At 45.2% G+C, this 26,402-nt stretch overlaps 20 non-coding genes across 20 annotated transcripts; all 20 read left to right on the top strand.

Moving 5' to 3' along the window:
• The first annotated feature begins 243 nt into the window (after nt 1-243).
• Nucleotides 244-434, top strand: LOC141188602 (U2 spliceosomal RNA). Its single transcript, XR_012262684.1, has one exon. It is a non-coding gene; the product is annotated as a U2 spliceosomal RNA (small nuclear RNA).
• A 1,120-nt stretch (nt 435-1,554) lies between these two features.
• Nucleotides 1,555-1,745, top strand: LOC141184411 (U2 spliceosomal RNA). Its single transcript, XR_012259169.1, has one exon. It is a non-coding gene; the product is annotated as a U2 spliceosomal RNA (small nuclear RNA).
• Nucleotides 1,746-2,870: 1,125 nt separating this feature from the next.
• On the top strand, nt 2,871-3,061 carry LOC141188601 (U2 spliceosomal RNA). Its single transcript, XR_012262683.1, has one exon. It is a non-coding gene; the product is annotated as a U2 spliceosomal RNA (small nuclear RNA).
• Nucleotides 3,062-4,184: 1,123 nt separating this feature from the next.
• On the top strand, nt 4,185-4,375 carry LOC141184242 (U2 spliceosomal RNA). Its single transcript, XR_012259016.1, has one exon. It is a non-coding gene; the product is annotated as a U2 spliceosomal RNA (small nuclear RNA).
• Nucleotides 4,376-5,498: 1,123 nt separating this feature from the next.
• Nucleotides 5,499-5,689, top strand: LOC141188599 (U2 spliceosomal RNA). The gene has a single exon (XR_012262681.1). It is a non-coding gene; the product is annotated as a U2 spliceosomal RNA (small nuclear RNA).
• A 1,121-nt stretch (nt 5,690-6,810) lies between these two features.
• LOC141188598 (U2 spliceosomal RNA) lies at nt 6,811-7,001 on the top strand. The gene has a single exon (XR_012262680.1). It is a non-coding gene; the product is annotated as a U2 spliceosomal RNA (small nuclear RNA).
• Nucleotides 7,002-8,124: 1,123 nt separating this feature from the next.
• On the top strand, nt 8,125-8,315 carry LOC141188596 (U2 spliceosomal RNA). Its single transcript, XR_012262679.1, has one exon. It is a non-coding gene; the product is annotated as a U2 spliceosomal RNA (small nuclear RNA).
• Nucleotides 8,316-9,435: 1,120 nt separating this feature from the next.
• Nucleotides 9,436-9,626, top strand: LOC141188595 (U2 spliceosomal RNA). Its single transcript, XR_012262678.1, has one exon. It is a non-coding gene; the product is annotated as a U2 spliceosomal RNA (small nuclear RNA).
• A 1,120-nt stretch (nt 9,627-10,746) lies between these two features.
• LOC141184410 (U2 spliceosomal RNA) lies at nt 10,747-10,937 on the top strand. Its single transcript, XR_012259168.1, has one exon. It is a non-coding gene; the product is annotated as a U2 spliceosomal RNA (small nuclear RNA).
• Nucleotides 10,938-12,062: 1,125 nt separating this feature from the next.
• Nucleotides 12,063-12,253, top strand: LOC141188594 (U2 spliceosomal RNA). Its single transcript, XR_012262677.1, has one exon. It is a non-coding gene; the product is annotated as a U2 spliceosomal RNA (small nuclear RNA).
• A 1,124-nt stretch (nt 12,254-13,377) lies between these two features.
• LOC141184239 (U2 spliceosomal RNA) lies at nt 13,378-13,568 on the top strand. The gene has a single exon (XR_012259014.1). It is a non-coding gene; the product is annotated as a U2 spliceosomal RNA (small nuclear RNA).
• Nucleotides 13,569-14,692: 1,124 nt separating this feature from the next.
• LOC141188593 (U2 spliceosomal RNA) lies at nt 14,693-14,883 on the top strand. Its single transcript, XR_012262676.1, has one exon. It is a non-coding gene; the product is annotated as a U2 spliceosomal RNA (small nuclear RNA).
• Nucleotides 14,884-16,005: 1,122 nt separating this feature from the next.
• LOC141185583 (U2 spliceosomal RNA) lies at nt 16,006-16,196 on the top strand. Its single transcript, XR_012260233.1, has one exon. It is a non-coding gene; the product is annotated as a U2 spliceosomal RNA (small nuclear RNA).
• Nucleotides 16,197-17,317: 1,121 nt separating this feature from the next.
• LOC141188592 (U2 spliceosomal RNA) lies at nt 17,318-17,508 on the top strand. Its single transcript, XR_012262675.1, has one exon. It is a non-coding gene; the product is annotated as a U2 spliceosomal RNA (small nuclear RNA).
• A 1,123-nt stretch (nt 17,509-18,631) lies between these two features.
• On the top strand, nt 18,632-18,822 carry LOC141188591 (U2 spliceosomal RNA). Its single transcript, XR_012262674.1, has one exon. It is a non-coding gene; the product is annotated as a U2 spliceosomal RNA (small nuclear RNA).
• A 1,120-nt stretch (nt 18,823-19,942) lies between these two features.
• Nucleotides 19,943-20,133, top strand: LOC141188590 (U2 spliceosomal RNA). Its single transcript, XR_012262673.1, has one exon. It is a non-coding gene; the product is annotated as a U2 spliceosomal RNA (small nuclear RNA).
• Nucleotides 20,134-21,254: 1,121 nt separating this feature from the next.
• LOC141188589 (U2 spliceosomal RNA) lies at nt 21,255-21,445 on the top strand. Its single transcript, XR_012262672.1, has one exon. It is a non-coding gene; the product is annotated as a U2 spliceosomal RNA (small nuclear RNA).
• Nucleotides 21,446-22,565: 1,120 nt separating this feature from the next.
• Nucleotides 22,566-22,756, top strand: LOC141188587 (U2 spliceosomal RNA). Its single transcript, XR_012262670.1, has one exon. It is a non-coding gene; the product is annotated as a U2 spliceosomal RNA (small nuclear RNA).
• A 1,121-nt stretch (nt 22,757-23,877) lies between these two features.
• LOC141188586 (U2 spliceosomal RNA) lies at nt 23,878-24,068 on the top strand. The gene has a single exon (XR_012262669.1). It is a non-coding gene; the product is annotated as a U2 spliceosomal RNA (small nuclear RNA).
• A 1,121-nt stretch (nt 24,069-25,189) lies between these two features.
• LOC141188585 (U2 spliceosomal RNA) lies at nt 25,190-25,380 on the top strand. Its single transcript, XR_012262668.1, has one exon. It is a non-coding gene; the product is annotated as a U2 spliceosomal RNA (small nuclear RNA).
• The last annotated feature ends 1,022 nt before the right edge of the window (nt 25,381-26,402 follow it).

Here is a 26,402-nt window from a genome sequence, read left to right as displayed (position 1 = left end):
TCCCTTCCAACGGTGTTGAGGCGGGTGGGAACAGCCGGGGGTTGAGGGTACTGTGCTAAAAGAGGTGGAGTTATGCAGATCTAAAATGCGTGGATTGCAGCAGCAGCAAGCCGAAAAGTGCAGGCATGTGAGGGATCTAGAGGTTGACAGCATGTCTTCTTAACGGGAGTCCAGGTGGCCATCTCCACAAATGGACTTTTCAGAATCCTTGGGTGGCACCGTAGTCGGAAACCAATTCTGGTTATCGCTTCTCGGCCTTTTGGCTAAGATCAAGTGTAGTATCTGTTCTTATCAGTTTAATATCTGATACGTCCCCTATCTGGGGACCATATATTAAATGGATTTTTAGAACAGGGAGATGGAAAAAGAGCTTGCTCTGTCCACTCCACGCATTGACCTGGTATTGCAGTATCTCCAGGACCGGTGCACCCCTTCTTTAATGCAGTTTCTAAAATCAGAAAGAATTGAATTCAATGCTTTTTGTTCATTTTGCTTGTTTGTCGGATTTTGGGATGGACTCTTTGGCTTTGCTTTTCTTCTCCTCATTGGATTTTTCATGTTAAAAGTTGCAGAAGCCAGATGACAAGCTCATTTTGGTTCAACTTCAGCAACTGTGCATTGCATTGCCATGTAATGTAATGTAATGCAATGCTATCTATCTAGCTCTCCCTCTATACTTCCTTTTGGATAAACAGACATATTAGGCAAGCATTTTGGAGCTTTCACCTAAATAACTACAGGTGGTGAGATAAGCTGCACAATATAATTGACCTTTCAGTATATTGTTGCACACACACCATCTATTTAGCAAATGCCCTTGTTATCAACAGCAGCCTTTTAAACTCACCTGAGCTAACAGGTATGTGAGCTGGTTACTCTGCTGCGCTTAAAATTTCTTTTTTGGTTTGCTACAATGCCTTTTCTGAAACGTTGTCTCCCTCTGCTGGAACACTGACTTCTTTCATTTAATGCCTGCAGACTATAAAAGAGAAACCAACCCAAAAAGTTTGGTTGATTAGTCTGTGGCATTCTTTTAAACTGTTGCTTATGGCGGTCTCTGTGAGCTTCTCAGTGACATTCAGCCATCCAGGTATCCCGCCTGCAGTAGACGGAATGTGGCAATGGAACGCTGGCTGCGCGTGTCATAATAGGCTCTGAGCCTTTATATACCTGCGCACAGCAGCAGCCACCTTCAGTCTGCTGCTAGACAGCCAGCAGCAGCAGCAGCAGGAGAGGTAATTAATCAGCAACCCTCCTGCTAAGGGTAGACAGCTGCTCGTTCCACCCCCCCCCCGCCTTAATTGGTTCTCCTCCCTTCCAACGGTGTTGAGGCGGGTGGGAACAGCCGGGGGTTGAGGGTACTGTGCTAAAAGAGGTGGAGTTATGCAGATCTAAAACGCGTGGATTGCAGCAGCAGCAAGCCGAAAAGTGCAGGCATGTGAGGGATCTAGAGGTTGACAGCATGTCTTCTTAACGGGAGTCCAGGTGGCCATCTCCACAAATGGACTTTTCAGAATCCTTGGGTGGCACCGTAGTCGGAAACCAATTCTGGTTATCGCTTCTCGGCCTTTTGGCTAAGATCAAGTGTAGTATCTGTTCTTATCAGTTTAATATCTGATACGTCCCCTATCTGGGGACCATATATTAAATGGATTTTTAGAACAGGGAGATGGAAAAAGAGCTTGCTCTGTCCACTCCACGCATTGACCTGGTATTGCAGTATCTCCAGGACTGGTGCACTCCTTCTTTAATGCAGTTTCTAAAATCAGAAAGAATTGAATTCAATGCTTTTTGTTCATTTTGCTTGTTTGTCGGATTTTGGGATGGACTCTTTGGCTTTGCTTTTCTTCTCCTCATTGGATTTTTCATGTTAAAAGTTGCAGAAGCCAGATGACAAGCTCATTTTGGTTCAACTTCAGCAACTGTGCATTGCATTGCCATGTAATGTAATGTAATGCAATGCTATCTATCTAGCTCTCCCTCTATACTTCCTTTTGGATAAACAGACATATTAGGCAAGCATTTTGGAGCTTTCACCTAAATAACTACAGGTGGTGAGATAAGCTGCACAATATAATTGACCTTTCAGTATATTGTTGCACACACACCATCTATTTAGCAAATGCCCTTGTTATCAACAGCAGCCTTTTAAACTCACCTGAGCTAACAGGTATGTGAGCTGGTTACTCTGCTGCGCTTAAAATTTCTTTTTTGGTTTGCTACAATGCCTTTTCTGAAACGTTGTCTCCCTCTGCTGGAACACTGACTTCTTTCATTTAATGCCTGCAGACTATAAAAGAGAAACCAACCCAAAAAGTTTGGTTGATTAGTCTGTGGCATTCTTTTAAACTGTTGCTTATGGCGGTCTCTGTGAGCTTCTCAGTGACATTCAGCCATCCAGGTATCCCGCCTGCAGTAGACGGAATGTGGCAATGGAACGCTGGCTGCGCGTGTCATAATAGGCTCTGAGCCTTTATATACCTGCGCACAGCAGCAGCCACCTTCAGTCTGCTGCTGGACAGCCAGCAGCAGCAGCAGCAGGAGAGGTAATTAATCAGCAACCCTCCTGCTAAGGGTAGACAGCTGCTCGTTCCACCCCCCCCCCCCCCCGCCTTAATTGGTTCTCCTCCCTTCCAACGGTGTTGAGGCGGGTGGGAACAGCCGGGGGTTGAGGGTACTGTGCTAAAAGAGGTGGAGTTATGCAGATCTAAAACGCGTGGATTGCAGCAGCAGCAAGCCGAAAAGTGCAGGCATGTGAGGGATCTAGAGGTTGACAGCATGTCTTCTTAACGGGAGTCCAGGTGGCCATCTCCACAAATGGACTTTTCAGAATCCTTGGGTGGCACCGTAGTCGGAAACCAATTCTGGTTATCGCTTCTCGGCCTTTTGGCTAAGATCAAGTGTAGTATCTGTTCTTATCAGTTTAATATCTGATACGTCCCCTATCTGGGGACCATATATTAAATGGATTTTTAGAACAGGGAGATGGAAAAAGAGCTTGCTCTGTCCACTCCACGCATTGACCTGGTATTGCAGTATCTCCAGGACCGGTGCACCCCTTCTTTAATGCAGTTTCTAAAATCAGAAAGAATTGAATTCAATGCTTTTTGTTCATTTTGCTTGTTTGTCGGATTTTGGGATGGACTCTTTGGCTTTGCTTTTCTTCTCCTCATTGGATTTTTCATGTTAAAAGTTGCAGAAGCCAGATGACAAGCTCATTTTGGTTCAACTTCAGCAACTGTGCATTGCATTGCCATGTAATGTAATGTAATGCAATGCTATCTATCTAGCTCTCCCTCTATACTTCCTTTTGGATAAACAGACATATTAGGCAAGCATTTTGGAGCTTTCACCTAAATAACTACAGGTGGTGAGATAAGCTGCACAATATAATTGACCTTTCAGTATATTGTTGCACACACACCATCTATTTAGCAAATGCCCTTGTTATCAACAGCAGCCTTTTAAACTCACCTGAGCTAACAGGTATGTGAGCTGGTTACTCTGCTGCGCTTAAAATTTCTTTTTTGGTTTGCTACAATGCCTTTTCTGAAACGTTGTCTCCCTCTGCTGGAACACTGACTTCTTTCATTTAATGCCTGCAGACTATAAAAGAGAAACCAACCCAAAAAGTTTGGTTGATTAGTCTGTGGCATTCTTTTAAACTGTTGCTTATGGCGGTCTCTGTGAGCTTCTCAGTGACATTCAGCCATCCAGGTATCCCGCCTGCAGTAGACGGAATGTGGCAATGGAACGCTGGCTGCGCGTGTCATAATAGGCTCTGAGCCTTTATATACCTGCGCACAGCAGCAGCCACCTTCAGTCTGCTGCTGGACAGCCAGCAGCAGCAGCAGCAGGAGAGGTAATTAATCAGCAACCCTCCTGCTAAGGGTAGACAGCTGCTCGTTCCACCCCCCCCCCCCCGCCTTAATTGGTTCTCCTCCCTTCCAACGGTGTTGAGGCGGGTGGGAACAGCCGGGGGTTGAGGGTACTGTGCTAAAAGAGGTGGAGTTATGCAGATCTAAAACGCGTGGATTGCAGCAGCAGCAAGCCGAAAAGTGCAGGCATGTGAGGGATCTAGAGGTTGACAGCATGTCTTCTTAACGGGAGTCCAGGTGGCCATCTCCACAAATGGACTTTTCAGAATCCTTGGGTGGCACCGTAGTCGGAAACCAATTCTGGTTATCGCTTCTCGGCCTTTTGGCTAAGATCAAGTGTAGTATCTGTTCTTATCAGTTTAATATCTGATACGTCCCCTATCTGGGGACCATATATTAAATGGATTTTTAGAACAGGGAGATGGAAAAAGAGCTTGCTCTGTCCACTCCACGCATTGACCTGGTATTGCAGTATCTCCAGGACTGGTGCACCCCTTCTTTAATGCAGTTTCTAAAATCAGAAAGAATTGAATTCAATGCTTTTTGTTCATTTTGCTTGTTTGTCGGATTTTGGGATGGACTCTTTGGCTTTGCTTTTCTTCTCCTCATTGGATTTTTCATGTTAAAAGTTGCAGAAGCCAGATGACAAGCTCATTTTGGTTCAACTTCAGCAACTGTGCATTGCATTGCCATGTAATGTAATGTAATGCAATGCTATCTATCTAGCTCTCCCTCTATACTTCCTTTTGGATAAACAGACATATTAGGCAAGCATTTTGGAGCTTTCACCTAAATAACTACAGGTGGTGAGATAAGCTGCACAATATAATTGACCTTTCAGTATATTGTTGCACACACACCATCTATTTAGCAAATGCCCTTGTTATCAACAGCAGCCTTTTAAACTCACCTGAGCTAACAGGTATGTGAGCTGGTTACTCTGCTGCGCTTAAAATTTCTTTTTTGGTTTGCTACAATGCCTTTTCTGAAACGTTGTCTCCCTCTGCTGGAACACTGACTTCTTTCATTTAATGCCTGCAGACTATAAAAGAGAAACCAACCCAAAAAGTTTGGTTGATTAGTCTGTGGCATTCTTTTAAACTGTTGCTTATGGCGGTCTCTGTGAGCTTCTCAGTGACATTCAGCCATCCAGGTATCCCGCCTGCAGTAGACGGAATGTGGCAATGGAACGCTGGCTGCGCGTGTCATAATAGGCTCTGAGCCTTTATATACCTGCGCACAGCAGCAGCCACCTTCAGTCTGCTGCTGGACAGCCAGCAGCAGCAGCAGCAGGAGAGGTAATTAATCAGCAACCCTCCTCCTAAGGGTAGACAGCTGCTCGTTCCACCCCCCCCCCCCCGCCTTAATTGGTTCTCCTCCCTTCCAACGGTGTTGAGGCGGGTGGGAACAGCCGGGGGTTGAGGGTACTGTGCTAAAAGAGGTGGAGTTATGCAGATCTAAAACGCGTGGATTGCAGCAGCAGCAAGCCGAAAAGTGCAGGCATGTGAGGGATCTAGAGGTTGACAGCATGTCTTCTTAACGGGAGTCCAGGTGGCCATCTCCACAAATGGACTTTTCAGAATCCTTGGGTGGCACCGTAGTCGTAAACCAATTCTGGTTATCGCTTCTCGGCCTTTTGGCTAAGATCAAGTGTAGTATCTGTTCTTATCAGTTTAATATCTGATACGTCCCCTATCTGGGGACCATATATTAAATGGATTTTTAGAACAGGGAGATGGAAAAAGAGCTTGCTCTGTCCACTCCACGCATTGACCTGGTATTGCAGTATCTCCAGGACCGGTGCACCCCTTCTTTAATGCAGTTTCTAAAATCAGAAAGAATTGAATTCAATGCTTTTTGTTCATTTTGCTTGTTTGTCGGATTTTGGGATGGACTCTTTGGCTTTGCTTTTCTTCTCCTCATTGGATTTTTCATGTTAAAAGTTGCAGAAGCCAGATGACAAGCTCATTTTGGTTCAACTTTAGCAACTGTGCATTGCATTGCCATGTAATGTAATGTAATGCAATGCTATCTATCTAGCTCTCCCTCTATACTTCCTTTTGGATAAACAGACATATTAGGCAAGCATTTTGGAGCTTTCACCTAAATAACTACAGGTGGTGAGATAAGCTGCACAATATAATTGACCTTTCAGTATATTGTTGCACACACACCATCTATTTAGCAAATGCCCTTGTTATCAACAGCAGCCTTTTAAACTCACCTGAGCTAACAGGTATGTGAGCTGGTTACTCTGCTGCGCTTAAAATTTCTTTTTTGGTTTGCTACAATGCCTTTTCTGAAACGTTGTCTCCCTCTGCTGGAACACTGACTTCTTTCATTTAATGCCTGCAGACTATAAAAGAGAAACCAACCCAAAAAGTTTGGTTGATTAGTCTGTGGCATTCTTTTAAACTGTTGCTTATGGCGGTCTCTGTGAGCTTCTCAGTGACATTCAGCCATCCAGGTATCCCGCCTGCAGTAGACGGAATGTGGCAATGGAACGCTGGCTGCGCGTGTCATAATAGGCTCTGAGCCTTTATATACCTGCGCACAGCAGCAGCCACCTTCAGTCTGCTGCTGGACAGCCAGCAGCAGCAGCAGCAGGAGAGGTAATTAATCAGCAACCCTCCTGCTAAGGGTAGACAGCTGCTCGTTCCACCCCCCCCCCCGCCTTAATTGGTTCTCCTCCCTTCCAACGGTGTTGAGGCGGGTGGGAACAGCCGGGGGTTGAGGGTACTGTGCTAAAAGAGGTGGAGTTATGCAGATCTAAAACGCGTGGATTGCAGCAGCAGCAAGCCGAAAAGTGCAGGCATGTGAGGGATCTAGAGGTTGACAGCATGTCTTCTTAACGGGAGTCCAGGTGGCCATCTCCACAAATGGACTTTTCAGAATCCTTGGGTGGCACCGTAGTCGGAAACCATTTCTGGTTATCGCTTCTCGGCCTTTTGGCTAAGATCAAGTGTAGTATCTGTTCTTATCAGTTTAATATCTGATACGTCCCCTATCTGGGGACCATATATTAAATGGATTTTTAGAACAGGGAGATGGAAAAAGAGCTTGCTCTGTCCACTCCACGCATTGACCTGGTATTGCAGTATCTCCAGGACCGGTGCACCCCTTCTTTAATGCAGTTTCTAAAATCAGAAAGAATTGAATTCAATGCTTTTTGTTCATTTTGCTTGTTTGTCGGATTTTGGGATGGACTCTTTGGCTTTGCTTTTCTTCTCCTCATTGGATTTTTCATGTTAAAAGTTGCAGAAGCCAGATGACAAGCTCATTTTGGTTCAACTTCAGCAACTGTGCATTGCATTGCCATGTAATGTAATGTAATGCAATGCTATCTATCTAGCTCTCCCTCTATACTTCCTTTTGGATAAACAGACATATTAGGCAAGCATTTTGGAGCTTTCACCTAAATAACTACAGGTGGTGAGATAAGCTGCACAATATAATTGACCTTTCAGTATATTGTTGCACACACACCATCTATTTAGCAAATGCCCTTGTTATCAACAGCAGCCTTTTAAACTCACCTGAGCTAACAGGTATGTGAGCTGGTTACTCTGCTGCGCTTAAAATTTCTTTTTTGGTTTGCTACAATGCCTTTTCTGAAACGTTGTCTCCCTCTGCTGGAACACTGACTTCTTTCATTTAATGCCTGCAGACTATAAAAGAGAAACCAACCCAAAAAGTTTGGTTGATTAGTCTGTGGCATTCTTTTAAACTGTTGCTTATGGCGGTCTCTGTGAGCTTCTCAGTGACATTCAGCCATCCAGGTATCCCGCCTGCAGTAGACGGAATGTGGCAATGGAACGCTGGCTGCGCGTGTCATAATAGGCTCTGAGCCTTTATATACCTGCGCACAGCAGCAGCCACCTTCAGTCTGCTGCTGGACAGCCAGCAGCAGCAGCAGCAGGAGAGGTAATTAATCAGCAACCCTCCTGCTAAGGGTAGACAGCTGCTCGTTCCACCCCCCCCCCCCCGCCTTAATTGGTTCTCCTCCCTTCCAACGGTGTTGAGGCGGGTGGGAACAGCTGGGGGTTGAGGGTACTGTGCTAAAAGAGGTGGAGTTATGCAGATCTAAAACGCGTGGATTGCAGCAGCAGCAAGCCGAAAAGTGCAGGCATGTGAGGGATCTAGAGGTTGACAGCATGTCTTCTTAACGGGAGTCCAGGTGGCCATCTCCACAAATGGACTTTTCAGAATCCTTGGGTGGCACCGTAGTCGGAAACCAATTCTGGTTATCGCTTCTCGGCCTTTTGGCTAAGATCAAGTGTAGTATCTGTTCTTATCAGTTTAATATCTGATACGTCCCCTATCTGGGGACCATATATTAAATGGATTTTTAGAACAGGGAGATGGAAAAAGAGCTTGCTCTGTCCACTCCACGCATTGACCTGGTATTGCAGTATCTCCAGGACCGGTGCACCCCTTCTTTAATGCAGTTTCTAAAATCAGAAAGAATTGAATTCAATGCTTTTTGTTCATTTTGCTTGTTTGTCGGATTTTGGGATGGACTCTTTGGCTTTGCTTTTCTTCTCCTCATTGGATTTTTCATGTTAAAAGTTGCAGAAGCCAGATGACAAGCTCATTTTGGTTCAACTTCAGCAACTGTGCATTGCATTGCCATGTAATGTAATGTAATGCAATGCTATCTATCTAGCTCTCCCTCTATACTTCCTTTTGGATAAACAGACATATTAGGCAAGCATTTTGGAGCTTTCACCTAAATAACTACAGGTGGTGAGATAAGCTGCACAATATAATTGACCTTTCAGTATATTGTTGCACACACACCATCTATTTAGCAAATGCCCTTGTTATCAACAGCAGCCTTTTAAACTCACCTGAGCTAACAGGTATGTGAGCTGGTTACTCTGCTGCGCTTAAAATTTCTTTTTTGGTTTGCTACAATGCCTTTTCTGAAACGTTGTCTCCCTCTGCTGGAACACTGACTTCTTTCATTTAATGCCTGCAGACTATAAAAGAGAAACCAACCCAAAAAGTTTGGTTGATTAGTCTGTGGCATTCTTTTAAACTGTTGCTTATGGCGGTCTCTGTGAGCTTCTCAGTGACATTCAGCCATCCAGGTATCCCGCCTGCAGTAGACGGAATGTGGCAATGGAACGCTGGCTGCGCGTGTCATAATAGGCTCTGAGCCTTTATATACCTGCGCACAGCAGCAGCCACCTTCAGTCTGCTGCTGGACAGCCAGCAGCAGCAGCAGCAGGAGAGGTAATTAATCAGCAACCCTCCTGCTAAGGGTAGACAGCTGCTCGTTCCACCCCCCCCCCACCTTAATTGGTTCTCCTCCCTTCCAACGGTGTTGAGGCGGGTGGGAACAGCCGGGGGTTGAGGGTACTGTGCTAAAAGAGGTGGAGTTATGCAGATCTAAAATGCGTGGATTGCAGCAGCAGCAAGCCGAAAAGTGCAGGCATGTGAGGGATCTAGAGGTTGACAGCATGTCTTCTTAACGGGAGTCCAGGTGGCCATCTCCACAAATGGACTTTTCAGAATCCTTGGGTGGCACCGTAGTCGGAAACCAATTCTGGTTATCGCTTCTCGGCCTTTTGGCTAAGATCAAGTGTAGTATCTGTTCTTATCAGTTTAATATCTGATACGTCCCCTATCTGGGGACCATATATTAAATGGATTTTTAGAACAGGGAGATGGAAAAAGAGCTTGCTCTGTCCACTCCACGCATTGACCTGGTATTGCAGTATCTCCAGGACCGGTGCACCCCTTCTTTAATGCAGTTTCTAAAATCAGAAAGAATTGAATTCAATGCTTTTTGTTCATTTTGCTTGTTTGTCGGATTTTGGGATGGACTCTTTGGCTTTGCTTTTCTTCTCCTCATTGGATTTTTCATGTTAAAAGTTGCAGAAGCCAGATGACAAGCTCATTTTGGTTCAACTTCAGCAACTGTGCATTGCATTGCCATGTAATGTAATGTAATGCAATGCTATCTATCTAGCTCTCCCTCTATACTTCCTTTTGGATAAACAGACATATTAGGCAAGCATTTTGGAGCTTTCACCTAAATAACTACAGGTGGTGAGATAAGCTGCACAATATAATTGACCTTTCAGTATATTGTTGCACACACACCATCTATTTAGCAAATGCCCTTGTTATCAACAGCAGCCTTTTAAACTCACCTGAGCTAACAGGTATGTGAGCTGGTTACTCTGCTGCGCTTAAAATTTCTTTTTTGGTTTGCTACAATGCCTTTTCTGAAACGTTGTCTCCCTCTGCTGGAACACTGACTTCTTTCATTTAATGCCTGCAGACTATAAAAGAGAAACCAACCCAAAAAGTTTGGTTGATTAGTCTGTGGCATTCTTTTAAACTGTTGCTTATGGCGGTCTCTGTGAGCTTCTCAGTGACATTCAGCCATCCAGGTATCCCGCCTGCAGTAGACGGAATGTGGCAATGGAACGCTGGCTGCGCGTGTCATAATAGGCTCTGAGCCTTTATATACCTGCGCACAGCAGCAGCCACCTTCAGTCTGCTGCTAGACAGCCAGCAGCAGCAGCAGCAGGAGAGGTAATTAATCAGCAACCCTCCTGCTAAGGGTAGACAGCTGCTCGTTCCACCCCCCCCCCGCCTTAATTGGTTCTCCTCCCTTCCAACGGTGTTGAGGCGGGTGGGAACAGCCGGGGGTTGAGGGTACTGTGCTAAAAGAGGTGGAGTTATGCAGATCTAAAACGCGTGGATTGCAGCAGCAGCAAGCCGAAAAGTGCAGGCATGTGAGGGATCTAGAGGTTGACAGCATGTCTTCTTAACGGGAGTCCAGGTGGCCATCTCCACAAATGGACTTTTCAGAATCCTTGGGTGGCACCGTAGTCGGAAACCAATTCTGGTTATCGCTTCTCGGCCTTTTGGCTAAGATCAAGTGTAGTATCTGTTCTTATCAGTTTAATATCTGATACGTCCCCTATCTGGGGACCATATATTAAATGGATTTTTAGAACAGGGAGATGGAAAAAGAGCTTGCTCTGTCCACTCCACGCATTGACCTGGTATTGCAGTATCTCCAGGACTGGTGCACTCCTTCTTTAATGCAGTTTCTAAAATCAGAAAGAATTGAATTCAATGCTTTTTGTTCATTTTGCTTGTTTGTCGGATTTTGGGATGGACTCTTTGGCTTTGCTTTTCTTCTCCTCATTGGATTTTTCATGTTAAAAGTTGCAGAAGCCAGATGACAAGCTCATTTTGGTTCAACTTCAGCAACTGTGCATTGCATTGCCATGTAATGTAATGTAATGCAATGCTATCTATCTAGCTCTCCCTCTATACTTCCTTTTGGATAAACAGACATATTAGGCAAGCATTTTGGAGCTTTCACCTAAATAACTACAGGTGGTGAGATAAGCTGCACAATATAATTGACCTTTCAGTATATTGTTGCACACACACCATCTATTTAGCAAATGCCCTTGTTATCAACAGCAGCCTTTTAAACTCACCTGAGCTAACAGGTATGTGAGCTGGTTACTCTGCTGCGCTTAAAATTTCTTTTTTGGTTTGCTACAATGCCTTTTCTGAAACGTTGTCTCCCTCTGCTGGAACACTGACTTCTTTCATTTAATGCCTGCAGACTATAAAAGAGAAACCAACCCAAAAAGTTTGGTTGATTAGTCTGTGGCATTCTTTTAAACTGTTGCTTATGGCGGTCTCTGTGAGCTTCTCAGTGACATTCAGCCATCCAGGTATCCCGCCTGCAGTAGACGGAATGTGGCAATGGAACGCTGGCTGCGCGTGTCATAATAGGCTCTGAGCCTTTATATACCTGCGCACAGCAGCAGCCACCTTCAGTCTGCTGCTGGACAGCCAGCAGCAGCAGCAGCAGGAGAGGTAATTAATCAGCAACCCTCCTGCTAAGGGTAGACAGCTGCTCGTTCCACCCCCCCCCCCCCCCGCCTTAATTGGTTCTCCTCCCTTCCAACGGTGTTGAGGCGGGTGGGAACAGCCGGGGGTTGAGGGTACTGTGCTAAAAGAGGTGGAGTTATGCAGATCTAAAACGCGTGGATTGCAGCAGCAGCAAGCCGAAAAGTGCAGGCATGTGAGGGATCTAGAGGTTGACAGCATGTCTTCTTAACGGGAGTCCAGGTGGCCATCTCCACAAATGGACTTTTCAGAATCCTTGGGTGGCACCGTAGTCGGAAACCAATTCTGGTTATCGCTTCTCGGCCTTTTGGCTAAGATCAAGTGTAGTATCTGTTCTTATCAGTTTAATATCTGATACGTCCCCTATCTGGGGACCATATATTAAATGGATTTTTAGAACAGGGAGATGGAAAAAGAGCTTGCTCTGTCCACTCCACGCATTGACCTGGTATTGCAGTATCTCCAGGACCGGTGCACCCCTTCTTTAATGCAGTTTCTAAAATCAGAAAGAATTGAATTCAATGCTTTTTGTTCATTTTGCTTGTTTGTCGGATTTTGGGATGGACTCTTTGGCTTTGCTTTTCTTCTCCTCATTGGATTTTTCATGTTAAAAGTTGCAGAAGCCAGATGACAAGCTCATTTTGGTTCAACTTCAGCAACTGTGCATTGCATTGCCATGTAATGTAATGTAATGCAATGCTATCTATCTAGCTCTCCCTCTATACTTCCTTTTGGATAAACAGACATATTAGGCAAGCATTTTGGAGCTTTCACCTAAATAACTACAGGTGGTGAGATAAGCTGCACAATATAATTGACCTTTCAGTATATTGTTGCACACACACCATCTATTTAGCAAATGCCCTTGTTATCAACAGCAGCCTTTTAAACTCACCTGAGCTAACAGGTATGTGAGCTGGTTACTCTGCTGCGCTTAAAATTTCTTTTTTGGTTTGCTACAATGCCTTTTCTGAAACGTTGTCTCCCTCTGCTGGAACACTGACTTCTTTCATTTAATGCCTGCAGACTATAAAAGAGAAACCAACCCAAAAAGTTTGGTTGATTAGTCTGTGGCATTCTTTTAAACTGTTGCTTATGGCGGTCTCTGTGAGCTTCTCAGTGACATTCAGCCATCCAGGTATCCCGCCTGCAGTAGACGGAATGTGGCAATGGAACGCTGGCTGCGCGTGTCATAATAGGCTCTGAGCCTTTATATACCTGCGCACAGCAGCAGCCACCTTCAGTCTGCTGCTGGACAGCCAGCAGCAGCAGCAGCAGGAGAGGTAATTAATCAGCAACCCTCCTGCTAAGGGTAGACAGCTGCTCGTTCCACCCCCCCCCCCCCCGCCTTAATTGGTTCTCCTCCCTTCCAACGGTGTTGAGGCGGGTGGGAACAGCCGGGGGTTGAGGGTACTGTGCTAAAAGAGGTGGAGTTATGCAGATCTAAAACGCGTGGATTGCAGCAGCAGCAAGCCGAAAAGTGCAGGCATGTGAGGGATCTAGAGGTTGACAGCATGTCTTCTTAACGGGAGTCCAGGTGGCCATCTCCACAAATGGACTTTTCAGAATCCTTGGGTGGCACCGTAGTCGGAAACCAATTCTGGTTATCGCTTCTCGGCCTTTTGGCTAAGATCAAGTGTAGTATCTGTTCTTATCAGTTTAATATCTGATACGTCCCCTATCTGGGGACCATATATTAAATGGATTTTTAGAACAGGGAGATGGAAAAAGAGCTTGCTCTGTCCACTCCACGCATTGACCTGGTATTGCAGTATCTCCAGGACTGGTGCACCCCTTCTTTAATGCAGTTTCTAAAATCAGAAAGAATTGAATTCAATGCTTTTTGTTCATTTTGCTTGTTTGTCGGATTTTGGGATGGACTCTTTGGCTTTGCTTTTCTTCTCCTCATTGGATTTTTCATGTTAAAAGTTGCAGAAGCCAGATGACAAGCTCATTTTGGTTCAACTTCAGCAACTGTGCATTGCATTGCCATGTAATGTAATGTAATGCAATGCTATCTATCTAGCTCTCCCTCTATACTTCCTTTTGGATAAACAGACATATTAGGCAAGCATTTTGGAGCTTTCACCTAAATAACTACAGGTGGTGAGATAAGCTGCACAATATAATTGACCTTTCAGTATATTGTTGCACACACACCATCTATTTAGCAAATGCCCTTGTTATCAACAGCAGCCTTTTAAACTCACCTGAGCTAACAGGTATGTGAGCTGGTTACTCTGCTGCGCTTAAAATTTCTTTTTTGGTTTGCTACAATGCCTTTTCTGAAACGTTGTCTCCCTCTGCTGGAACACTGACTTCTTTCATTTAATGCCTGCAGACTATAAAAGAGAAACCAACCCAAAAAGTTTGGTTGATTAGTCTGTGGCATTCTTTTAAACTGTTGCTTATGGCGGTCTCTGTGAGCTTCTCAGTGACATTCAGCCATCCAGGTATCCCGCCTGCAGTAGACGGAATGTGGCAATGGAACGCTGGCTGCGCGTGTCATAATAGGCTCTGAGCCTTTATATACCTGCGCACAGCAGCAGCCACCTTCAGTCTGCTGCTGGACAGCCAGCAGCAGCAGCAGCAGGAGAGGTAATTAATCAGCAACCCTCCTCCTAAGGGTAGACAGCTGCTCGTTCCACCCCCCCCCCCCCCGCCTTAATTGGTTCTCCTCCCTTCCAACGGTGTTGAGGCGGGTGGGAACAGCCGGGGGTTGAGGGTACTGTGCTAAAAGAGGTGGAGTTATGCAGATCTAAAACGCGTGGATTGCAGCAGCAGCAAGCCGAAAAGTGCAGGCATGTGAGGGATCTAGAGGTTGACAGCATGTCTTCTTAACGGGAGTCCAGGTGGCCATCTCCACAAATGGACTTTTCAGAATCCTTGGGTGGCACCGTAGTCGGAAACCAATTCTGGTTATCGCTTCTCGGCCTTTTGGCTAAGATCAAGTGTAGTATCTGTTCTTATCAGTTTAATATCTGATACGTCCCCTATCTGGGGACCATATATTAAATGGATTTTTAGAACAGGGAGATGGAAAAAGAGCTTGCTCTGTCCACTCCACGCATTGACCTGGTATTGCAGTATCTCCAGGACCGGTGCACCCCTTCTTTAATGCAGTTTCTAAAATCAGAAAGAATTGAATTCAATGCTTTTTGTTCATTTTGCTTGTTTGTCGGATTTTGGGATGGACTCTTTGGCTTTGCTTTTCTTCTCCTCATTGGATTTTTCATGTTAAAAGTTGCAGAAGCCAGATGACAAGCTCATTTTGGTTCAACTTTAGCAACTGTGCATTGCATTGCCATGTAATGTAATGTAATGCAATGCTATCTATCTAGCTCTCCCTCTATACTTCCTTTTGGATAAACAGACATATTAGGCAAGCATTTTGGAGCTTTCACCTAAATAACTACAGGTGGTGAGATAAGCTGCACAATATAATTGACCTTTCAGTATATTGTTGCACACACACCATCTATTTAGCAAATGCCCTTGTTATCAACAGCAGCCTTTTAAACTCACCTGAGCTAACAGGTATGTGAGCTGGTTACTCTGCTGCGCTTAAAATTTCTTTTTTGGTTTGCTACAATGCCTTTTCTGAAACGTTGTCTCCCTCTGCTGGAACACTGACTTCTTTCATTTAATGCCTGCAGACTATAAAAGAGAAACCAACCCAAAAAGTTTGGTTGATTAGTCTGTGGCATTCTTTTAAACTGTTGCTTATGGCGGTCTCTGTGAGCTTCTCAGTGACATTCAGCCATCCAGGTATCCCGCCTGCAGTAGACGGAATGTGGCAATGGAACGCTGGCTGCGCGTGTCATAATAGGCTCTGAGCCTTTATATACCTGCGCACAGCAGCAGCCACCTTCAGTCTGCTGCTGGACAGCCAGCAGCAGCAGCAGCAGGAGAGGTAATTAATCAGCAACCCTCCTGCTAAGGGTAGACAGCTGCTCGTTCCACCCCCCCCCCCCGCCTTAATTGGTTCTCCTCCCTTCCAACGGTGTTGAGGCGGGTGGGAACAGCCGGGGGTTGAGGGTACTGTGCTAAAAGAGGTGGAGTTATGCAGATCTAAAACGCGTGGATTGCAGCAGCAGCAAGCCGAAAAGTGCAGGCATGTGAGGGATCTAGAGATTGACAGCATGTCTTCTTAACGGGAGTCCAGGTGGCCATCTCCACAAATGGACTTTTCAGAATCCTTGGGTGGCACCGTAGTCGGAAACCAATTCTGGTTATCGCTTCTCTGCCTTTTGGCTAAGATCAAGTGTAGTATCTGTTCTTATCAGTTTAATATCTGATACGTCCCCTATCTGGGGACCATATATTAAATGGATTTTTAGAACAGGGAGATGGAAAAAGAGCTTGCTCTGTCCACTCCACGCATTGACCTGGTATTGCAGTATCTAAAGGACCGGTGCACCCCTTCTTTAATGCAGTTTCTAAAATCAGAAAGAATTGAATTCAATGCTTTTTGTTCATTTTGCTTGTTTGTCGGATTTTGGGATGGACTCTTTGGCTTTGCTTTTCTTCTCCTCATTGGATTTTTCATGTTAAAAGTTGCAGAAGCCAGATGACAAGCTCATTTTGGTTCAACTTCAGCAACTGTGCATTGCATTGCCATGTAATGTAATGTAATGCAATGCTATCTATCTAGCTCTCCCTCTATACTTCCTTTTGGATAAACAGACATATTAGGCAAGCATTTTGGAGCTTTCACCTAAATAACTACAGATGGTGAGATAAGCTGCACAATATAATTGACCTTTCAGTATATTGTTGCACACACACCATCTATTTAGCAAATGCCCTTGTTATCAACAGCAGCCTTTTAAACTCACCTGAGCTAACAGGTATGTGAGCTGGTTACTCTGCTGCGCTTAAAATTTCTTTTTTGGTTTGCTACAATGCCTTTTCTGAAACGTTGTCTCCCTCTGCTGGAACACTGACTTCTTTCATTTAATGCCTGCAGACTATAAAAGAGAAACCAACCCAAAAAGTTTGGTTGATTAGTCTGTGGCATTCTTTTAAACTGTTGCTTATGGCGGTCTCTGTGAGCTTCTCAGTGACATTCAGCCATCCAGGTATCCCGCCTGCAGTAGACGGAATGTGGCAATGGAACGCTGGCTGCGCGTGTCATAATAGGCTCTGAGCCTTTATATACCTGCGCACAGCAGCAGCCACCTTCAGTCTGCTGCTGGACAGCCAGCAGCAGCAGCAGCAGGAGAGGTAATTAATCAGCAACCCTCCTGCTAAGGGTAGACAGCTGCTCGTTCCACCCCCCCCCCCGCCTTAATTGGTTCTCCTCCCTTCCAACGGTGTTGAGGCGGGTGGGAACAGCCGGGGGTTGAGGGTACTGTGCTAAAAGAGGTGGAGTTATGCAGATCTAAAACGCGTGGATTGCAGCAGCAGCAAGCCGAAAAGTGCAGGCATGTGAGGGATCTAGAGGTTGACAGCATGTCTTCTTAACGGGAGTCCAGGTGGCCATCTCCACAAATGGACTTTTCAGAATCCTTGGGTGGCACCGTAGTCGGAAACCATTTCTGGTTATCGCTTCTCGGCCTTTTGGCTAAGATCAAGTGTAGTATCTGTTCTTATCAGTTTAATATCTGATACGTCCCCTATCTGGGGACCATATATTAAATGGATTTTTAGAACAGGGAGATGGAAAAAGAGCTTGCTCTGTCCACTCCACGCATTGACCTGGTATTGCAGTATCTCCAGGACCGGTGCACCCCTTCTTTAATGCAGTTTCTAAAATCAGAAAGAATTGAATTCAATGCTTTTTGTTCATTTTGCTTGTTTGTCGGATTTTGGGATGGACTCTTTGGCTTTGCTTTTCTTCTCCTCATTGGATTTTTCATGTTAAAAGTTGCAGAAGCCAGATGACAAGCTCATTTTGGTTCAACTTCAGCAACTGTGCATTGCATTGCCATGTAATGTAATGTAATGCAATGCTATCTATCTAGCTCTCCCTCTATACTTCCTTTTGGATAAACAGACATATTAGGCAAGCATTTTGGAGCTTTCACCTAAATAACTACAGGTGGTGAGATAAGCTGCACAATATAATTGACCTTTCAGTATATTGTTGCACACACACCATCTATTTAGCAAATGCCCTTGTTATCAACAGCAGCCTTTTAAACTCACCTGAGCTAACAGGTATGTGAGCTGGTTACTCTGCTGCGCTTAAAATTTCTTTTTTGGTTTGCTACAATGCCTTTTCTGAAACGTTGTCTCCCTCTGCTGGAACACTGACTTCTTTCATTTAATGCCTGCAGACTATAAAAGAGAAACCAACCCAAAAAGTTTGGTTGATTAGTCTGTGGCATTCTTTTAAACTGTTGCTTATGGCGGTCTCTGTGAGCTTCTCAGTGACATTCAGCCATCCAGGTATCCCGCCTGCAGTAGACGGAATGTGGCAATGGAACGCTGGCTGCGCGTGTCATAATAGGCTCTGAGCCTTTATATACCTGCGCACAGCAGCAGCCACCTTCAGTCTGCTGCTGGACAGCCAGCAGCAGCAGCAGCAGGAGAGGTAATTAATCAGCAACCCTCCTGCTAAGGGTAGACAGCTGCTCGTTCCACCCCCCCCCCCCCGCCTTAATTGGTTCTCCTCCCTTCCAACGGTGTTGAGGCGGGTGGGAACAGCTGGGGGTTGAGGGTACTGTGCTAAAAGAGGTGGAGTTATGCAGATCTAAAACGCGTGGATTGCAGCAGCAGCAAGCCGAAAAGTGCAGGCATGTGAGGGATCTAGAGGTTGACAGCATGTCTTCTTAACGGGAGTCCAGGTGGCCATCTCCACAAATGGACTTTTCAGAATCCTTGGGTGGCACCGTAGTCGGAAACCAATTCTGGTTATCGCTTCTCGGCCTTTTGGCTAAGATCAAGTGTAGTATCTGTTCTTATCAGTTTAATATCTGATACGTCCCCTATCTGGGGACCATATATTAAATGGATTTTTAGAACAGGGAGATGGAAAAAGAGCTTGCTCTGTCCACTCCACGCATTGACCTGGTATTGCAGTATCTCCAGGACCGGTGCACCCCTTCTTTAATGCAGTTTCTAAAATCAGAAAGAATTGAATTCAATGCTTTTTGTTCATTTTGCTTGTTTGTCGGATTTTGGGATGGACTCTTTGGCTTTGCTTTTCTTCTCCTCATTGGATTTTTCATGTTAAAAGTTGCAGAAGCCAGATGACAAGCTCATTTTGGTTCAACTTCAGCAACTGTGCATTGCATTGCCATGTAATGTAATGTAATGCAATGCTATCTATCTAGCTCTCCCTCTATACTTCCTTTTGGATAAACAGACATATTAGGCAAGCATTTTGGAGCTTTCACCTAAATAACTACAGGTGGTGAGATAAGCTGCACAATATAATTGACCTTTCAGTATATTGTTGCACACACACCATCTATTTAGCAAATGCCCTTGTTATCAACAGCAGCCTTTTAAACTCACCTGAGCTAACAGGTATGTGAGCTGGTTACTCTGCTGCGCTTAAAATTTCTTTTTTGGTTTGCTACAATGCCTTTTCTGAAACGTTGTCTCCCTCTGCTGGAACACTGACTTCTTTCATTTAATGCCTGCAGACTATAAAAGAGAAACCAACCCAAAAAGTTTGGTTGATTAGTCTGTGGCATTCTTTTAAACTGTTGCTTATGGCGGTCTCTGTGAGCTTCTCAGTGACATTCAGCCATCCAGGTATCCCGCCTGCAGTAGACGGAATGTGGCAATGGAACGCTGGCTGCGCGTGTCATAATAGGCTCTGAGCCTTTATATACCTGCGCACAGCAGCAGCCACCTTCAGTCTGCTGCTGGACAGCCAGCAGCAGCAGCAGCAGGAGAGGTAATTAATCAGCAACCCTCCTGCTAAGGGTAGACAGCTGCTCGTTCCACCCCCCCCCCACCTTAATTGGTTCTCCTCCCTTCCAACGGTGTTGAGGCGGGTGGGAACAGCCGGGGGTTGAGGGTACTGTGCTAAAAGAGGTGGAGTTATGCAGATCTAAAATGCGTGGATTGCAGCAGCAGCAAGCCGAAAAGTGCAGGCATGTGAGGGATCTAGAGGTTGACAGCATGTCTTCTTAACGGGAGTCCAGGTGGCCATCTCCACAAATGGACTTTTCAGAATCCTTGGGTGGCACCGTAGTCGGAAACCAATTCTGGTTATCGCTTCTCGGCCTTTTGGCTAAGATCAAGTGTAGTATCTGTTCTTATCAGTTTAATATCTGATACGTCCCCTATCTGGGGACCATATATTAAATGGATTTTTAGAACAGGGAGATGGAAAAAGAGCTTGCTCTGTCCACTCCACGCATTGACCTGGTATTGCAGTATCTCCAGGACCGGTGCACCCCTTCTTTAATGCAGTTTCTAAAATCAGAAAGAATTGAATTCAATGCTTTTTGTTCATTTTGCTTGTTTGTCGGATTTTGGGATGGACTCTTTGGCTTTGCTTTTCTTCTCCTCATTGGATTTTTCATGTTAAAAGTTGCAGAAGCCAGATGACAAGCTCATTTTGGTTCAACTTCAGCAACTGTGCATTGCATTGCCATGTAATGTAATGTAATGCAATGCTATCTATCTAGCTCTCCCTCTATACTTCCTTTTGGATAAACAGACATATTAGGCAAGCATTTTGGAGCTTTCACCTAAATAACTACAGGTGGTGAGATAAGCTGCACAATATAATTGACCTTTCAGTATATTGTTGCACACACACCATCTATTTAGCAAATGCCCTTGTTATCAACAGCAGCCTTTTAAACTCACCTGAGCTAACAGGTATGTGAGCTGGTTACTCTGCTGCGCTTAAAATTTCTTTTTTGGTTTGCTACAATGCCTTTTCTGAAACGTTGTCTCCCTCTGCTGGAACACTGACTTCTTTCATTTAATGCCTGCAGACTATAAAAGAGAAACCAACCCAAAAAGTTTGGTTGATTAGTCTGTGGCATTCTTTTAAACTGTTGCTTATGGCGGTCTCTGTGAGCTTCTCAGTGACATTCAGCCATCCAGGTATCCCGCCTGCAGTAGACGGAATGTGGCAATGGAACGCTGGCTGCGCGTGTCATAATAGGCTCTGAGCCTTTATATACCTGCGCACAGCAGCAGCCACCTTCAGTCTGCTGCTGGACAGCCAGCAGCAGCAGCAGCAGGAGAGGTAATTAATCAGCAACCCTCCTGCTAAGGGTAGACAGCTGCTCGTTCCACCCCCCCCCCCGCCTTAATTGGTTCTCCTCCCTTCCAACGGTGTTGAGGCGGGTGGGAACAGCCGGGGGTTGAGGGTACTGTGCTAAAAGAGGTGGAGTTATGCAGATCTAAAACGCGTGGATTGCAGCAGCAGCAAGCCGAAAAGTGCAGGCATGTGAGGGATCTAGAGGTTGACAGCATGTCTTCTTAACGGGAGTCCAGGTGGCCATCTCCACAAATGGACTTTTCAGAATCCTTGGGTGGCACCGTAGTCGGAAACCAATTCTGGTTATCGCTTCTCGGCCTTTTGGCTAAGATCAAGTGTAGTATCTGTTCTTATCAGTTTAATATCTGATACGTCCCCTATCTGGGGACCATATATTAAATGGATTTTTAGAACAGGGAGATGGAAAAAGAGCTTGCTCTGTCCACTCCACGCATTGACCTGGTATTGCAGTATCTCCAGGACCGGTGCACCCCTTCTTTAATGCAGTTTCTAAAATCAGAAAGAATTGAATTCAATGCTTTTTGTTCATTTTGCTTGTTTGTCGGATTTTGGGATGGACTCTTTGGCTTTGCTTTTCTTCTCCTCATTGGATTTTTCATGTTAAAAGTTGCAGAAGCCAGATGACAAGCTCATTTTGGTTCAACTTCAGCAACTGTGCATTGCATTGCCATGTAATGTAATGTAATGCAATGCTATCTATCTAGCTCTCCCTCTATACTTCCTTTTGGATAAACAGACATATTAGGCAAGCATTTTGGAGCTTTCACCTAAATAACTACAGGTGGTGAGATAAGCTGCACAATATAATTGACCTTTCAGTATATTGTTGCACACACACCATCTATTTAGCAAATGCCCTTGTTATCAACAGCAGCCTTTTAAACTCACCTGAGCTAACAGGTATGTGAGCTGGTTACTCTGCTGCGCTTAAAATTTCTTTTTTGGTTTGCTACAATGCCTTTTCTGAAACGTTGTCTCCCTCTGCTGGAACACTGACTTCTTTCATTTAATGCCTGCAGACTATAAAAGAGAAACCAACCCAAAAAGTTTGGTTGATTAGTCTGTGGCATTCTTTTAAACTGTTGCTTATGGCGGTCTCTGTGAGCTTCTCAGTGACATTCAGCCATCCAGGTATCCCGCCTGCAGTAGACGGAATGTGGCAATGGAACGCTGGCTGCGCGTGTCATAATAGGCTCTGAGCCTTTATATACCTGCGCACAGCAGCAGCCACCTTCAGTCTGCTGCTGGACAGCCAGCAGCAGCAGCAGCAGGAGAGGTAATTAATCAGCAACCCTCCTGCTAAGGGTAGACAGCTGCTCGTTCCACCCCCCCCCCACCTTAATTGGTTCTCCTCCCTTCCAACGGTGTTGAGGCGGGTGGGAACAGCCGGGGGTTGAGGGTACTGTGCTAAAAGAGGTGGAGTTATGCAGATCTAAAATGCGTGGATTGCAGCAGCAGCAAGCCGAAAAGTGCAGGCATGTGAGGGATCTAGAGGTTGACAGCATGTCTTCTTAACGGGAGTCCAGGTGGCCATCTCCACAAATGGACTTTTCAGAATCCTTGGGTGGCACCGTAGTCGGAAACCAATTCTGGTTATCGCTTCTCGGCCTTTTGGCTAAGATCAAGTGTAGTATCTGTTCTTATCAGTTTAATATCTGATACGTCCCCTATCTGGGGACCATATATTAAATGGATTTTTAGAACAGGGAGATGGAAAAAGAGCTTGCTCTGTCCACTCCACGCATTGACCTGGTATTGCAGTATCTCCAGGACCGGTGCACCCCTTCTTTAATGCAGTTTCTAAAATCAGAAAGAATTGAATTCAATGCTTTTTGTTCATTTTGCTTGTTTGTCGGATTTTGGGATGGACTCTTTGGCTTTGCTTTTCTTCTCCTCATTGGATTTTTCATGTTAAAAGTTGCAGAAGCCAGATGACAAGCTCATTTTGGTTCAACTTCAGCAACTGTGCATTGCATTGCCATGTAATGTAATGTAATGCAATGCTATCTATCTAGCTCTCCCTCTATACTTCCTTTTGGATAAACAGACATATTAGGCAAGCATTTTGGAGCTTTCACCTAAATAACTACAGGTGGTGAGATAAGCTGCACAATATAATTGACCTTTCAGTATATTGTTGCACACACACCATCTATTTAGCAAATGCCCTTGTTATCAACAGCAGCCTTTTAAACTCACCTGAGCTAACAGGTATGTGAGCTGGTTACTCTGCTGCGCTTAAAATTTCTTTTTTGGTTTGCTACAATGCCTTTTCTGAAACGTTGTCTCCCTCTGCTGGAACACTGACTTCTTTCATTTAATGCCTGCAGACTATAAAAGAGAAACCAACCCAAAAAGTTTGGTTGATTAGTCTGTGGCATTCTTTTAAACTGTTGCTTATGGCGGTCTCTGTGAGCTTCTCAGTGACATTCAGCCATCCAGGTATCCCGCCTGCAGTAGACGGAATGTGGCAATGGAACGCTGGCTGCGCGTGTCATAATAGGCTCTGAGCCTTTATATACCTGCGCACAGCAGCAGCCACCTTCAGTCTGCTGCTGGACAGCCAGCAGCAGCAGCAGCAGGAGAGGTAATTAATCAGCAACCCTCCTGCTAAGGGTAGACAGCTGCTCGTTCCACCCCCCCCCCCGCCTTAATTGGTTCTCCTCCCTTCCAACGGTGTTGAGGCGGGTGGGAACAGCCGGGGGTTGAGGGTACTGTGCTAAAAGAGGTGGAGTTATGCAGATCTAAAACGCGTGGATTGCAGCAGCAGCAAGCCGAAAAGTGCAGGCATGTGAGGGATCTAGAGGTTGACAGCATGTCTTCTTAACGGGAGTCCAGGTGGCCATCTCCACAAATGGACTTTTCAGAATCCTTGGGTGGCACCGTAGTCGGAAACCAATTCTGGTTATCGCTTCTCGGCCTTTTGGCTAAGATCAAGTGTAGTATCTGTTCTTATCAGTTTAATATCTGATACGTCCCCTATCTGGGGACCATATATTAAATGGATTTTTAGAACAGGGAGATGGAAAAAGAGCTTGCTCTGTCCACTCCACGCATTGACCTGGTATTGCAGTATCTCCAGGACCGGTGCACCCCTTCTTTAATGCAGTTTCTAAAATCAGAAAGAATTGAATTCAATGCTTTTTGTTCATTTTGCTTGTTTGTCGGATTTTGGGATGGACTCTTTGGCTTTGCTTTTCTTCTCCTCATTGGATTTTTCATGTTAAAAGTTGCAGAAGCCAGATGACAAGCTCATTTTGGTTCAACTTCAGCAACTGTGCATTGCATTGCCATGTAATGTAATGTAATGCAATGCTATCTATCTAGCTCTCCCTCTATACTTCCTTTTGGATAAACAGACATATTAGGCAAGCATTTTGGAGCTTTCACCTAAATAACTACAGGTGGTGAGATAAGCTGCACAATATAATTGACCTTTCAGTATATTGTTGCACACACACCATCTATTTAGCAAATGCCCTTGTTATCAACAGCAGCCTTTTAAACTCACCTGAGCTAACAGGTATGTGAGCTGGTTACTCTGCTGCGCTTAAAATTTCTTTTTTGGTTTGCTACAATGCCTTTTCTGAAACGTTGTCTCCCTCTGCTGGAACACTGACTTCTTTCATTTAATGCCTGCAGACTATAAAAGAGAAACCAACCCAAAAAGTTTGGTTGATTAGTCTGTGGCATTCTTTTAAACTGTTGCTTATGGCGGTCTCTGTGAGCTTCTCAGTGACATTCAGCCATCCAGGTATCCCGCCTGCAGTAGACGGAATGTGGCAATGGAACGCTGGCTGCGCGTGTCATAATAGGCTCTGAGCCTTTATATACCTGCGCACAGCAGCAGCCACCTTCAGTCTGCTGCTGGACAGCCAGCAGCAGCAGCAGCAGGAGAGGTAATTAATCAGCAACCCTCCTGCTAAGGGTAGACAGCTGCTCGTTCCACACCCCCCCCCGCCTTAATTGGTTCTCCTCCCTTCCAATGGTGTTGAGGCGGGTGGGAACAGCCGGGGGTTGAGGGTACTGTGCTAAAAGAGGTGGAGTTATGCAGATCTAAAACGCGTGGATTGCAGCAGCAGCAAGCCGAAAAGTGCAGGCATGTGAGGGATCTAGAGGTTGACAGCATGTCTTCTTAACGGGAGTCCAGGTGGCCATCTCCACAAATGGACTTTTCAGAATCCTTGGGTGGCACCGTAGTCGGAAACCAATTCTGGTTATCGCTTCTCGGCCTTTTGGCTAAGATCAAGTGTAGTATCTGTTCTTATCAGTTTAATATCTGATACGTCCCCTATCTGGGGACCATATATTAAATGGATTTTTAGAACAGGGAGATGGAAAAAGAGCTTGCTCTGTCCACTCCACGCATTGACCTGGTATTGCAGTATCTCCAGGACCGGTGCACCCCTTCTTTAATGCAGTTTCTAAAATCAGAAAGAATTGAATTCAATGCTTTTTGTTCATTTTGCTTGTTTGTCGGATTTTGGGATGGACTCTTTGGCTTTGCTTTTCTTCTCCTCATTGGATTTTTCATGTTAAAAGTTGCAGAAGCCAGATGACAAGCTCATTTTGGTTCAACTTCAGCAACTGTGCATTGCATTGCCATGTAATGTAATGCAATGCTATCTATCTAGCTCTCCCTCTATACTTCCTTTTGGATAAACAGACATATTAGGCAAGCATTTTGGAGCTTTCACCTAAATAACTACAGGTGGTGAGATAAGCTGCACAATATAATTGACCTTTCAGTATATTGTTGCACACACACCATCTATTTAGCAAATGCCCTTGTTATCAACAGCAGCCTTTTAAACTCACCTGAGCTAACAGGTATGTGAGCTGGTTACTCTGCTGCGCTTAAAATTTCTTTTTTGGTTTGCTACAATGCCTTTTCTGAAACGTTGTCTCCCTCTGCTGGAACACTGACTTCTTTCATTTAATGCCTGCAGACTATAAAAGAGAAACCAACCCAAAAAGTTTGGTTGATTAGTCTGTGGCATTCTTTTAAACTGTTGCTTATGGCGGTCTCTGTGAGCTTCTCAGTGACATTCAGCCATCCAGGTATCCCGCCTGCAGTAGACGGAATGTGGCAATGGAACGCTGGCTGCGCGTGTCATAATAGGCTCTGAGCCTTTATATACCTGCGCACAGCAGCAGCCACTTTCAGTCTGCTGCTGGACAGCCAGCAGCAGCAGCAGCAGGAGAGGTAATTAATCAGCAACCCTCCTGCTAAGGGTAGACAGCTGCTCGTTCCACCCCCCCCCCCCCGCCTTAATTGGTTCTCCTCCCTTCCAACGGTGTTGAGGCGGGTGGGAACAGCCGGGGGTTGAGGGTACTGTGCTAAAAGAGGTGGAGTTATGCAGATCTAAAACGCGTGGATTGCAGCAGCAGCAAGCCGAAAAGTGCAGGCATGTGAGGGATCTAGAGGTTGA

The sequence above is a fragment of the Phyllobates terribilis genome, unplaced genomic scaffold (assembly GCF_046119375.1).
Source record: "Phyllobates terribilis strain yellow unplaced genomic scaffold, ASM4611937v1 Scaffold_40__1_contigs__length_11209783, whole genome shotgun sequence".
Lineage (NCBI taxonomy): Eukaryota > Metazoa > Chordata > Amphibia > Anura > Dendrobatidae > Phyllobates > Phyllobates terribilis.
This window is presented reverse-complemented; position numbering and strand designations above follow the sequence as displayed.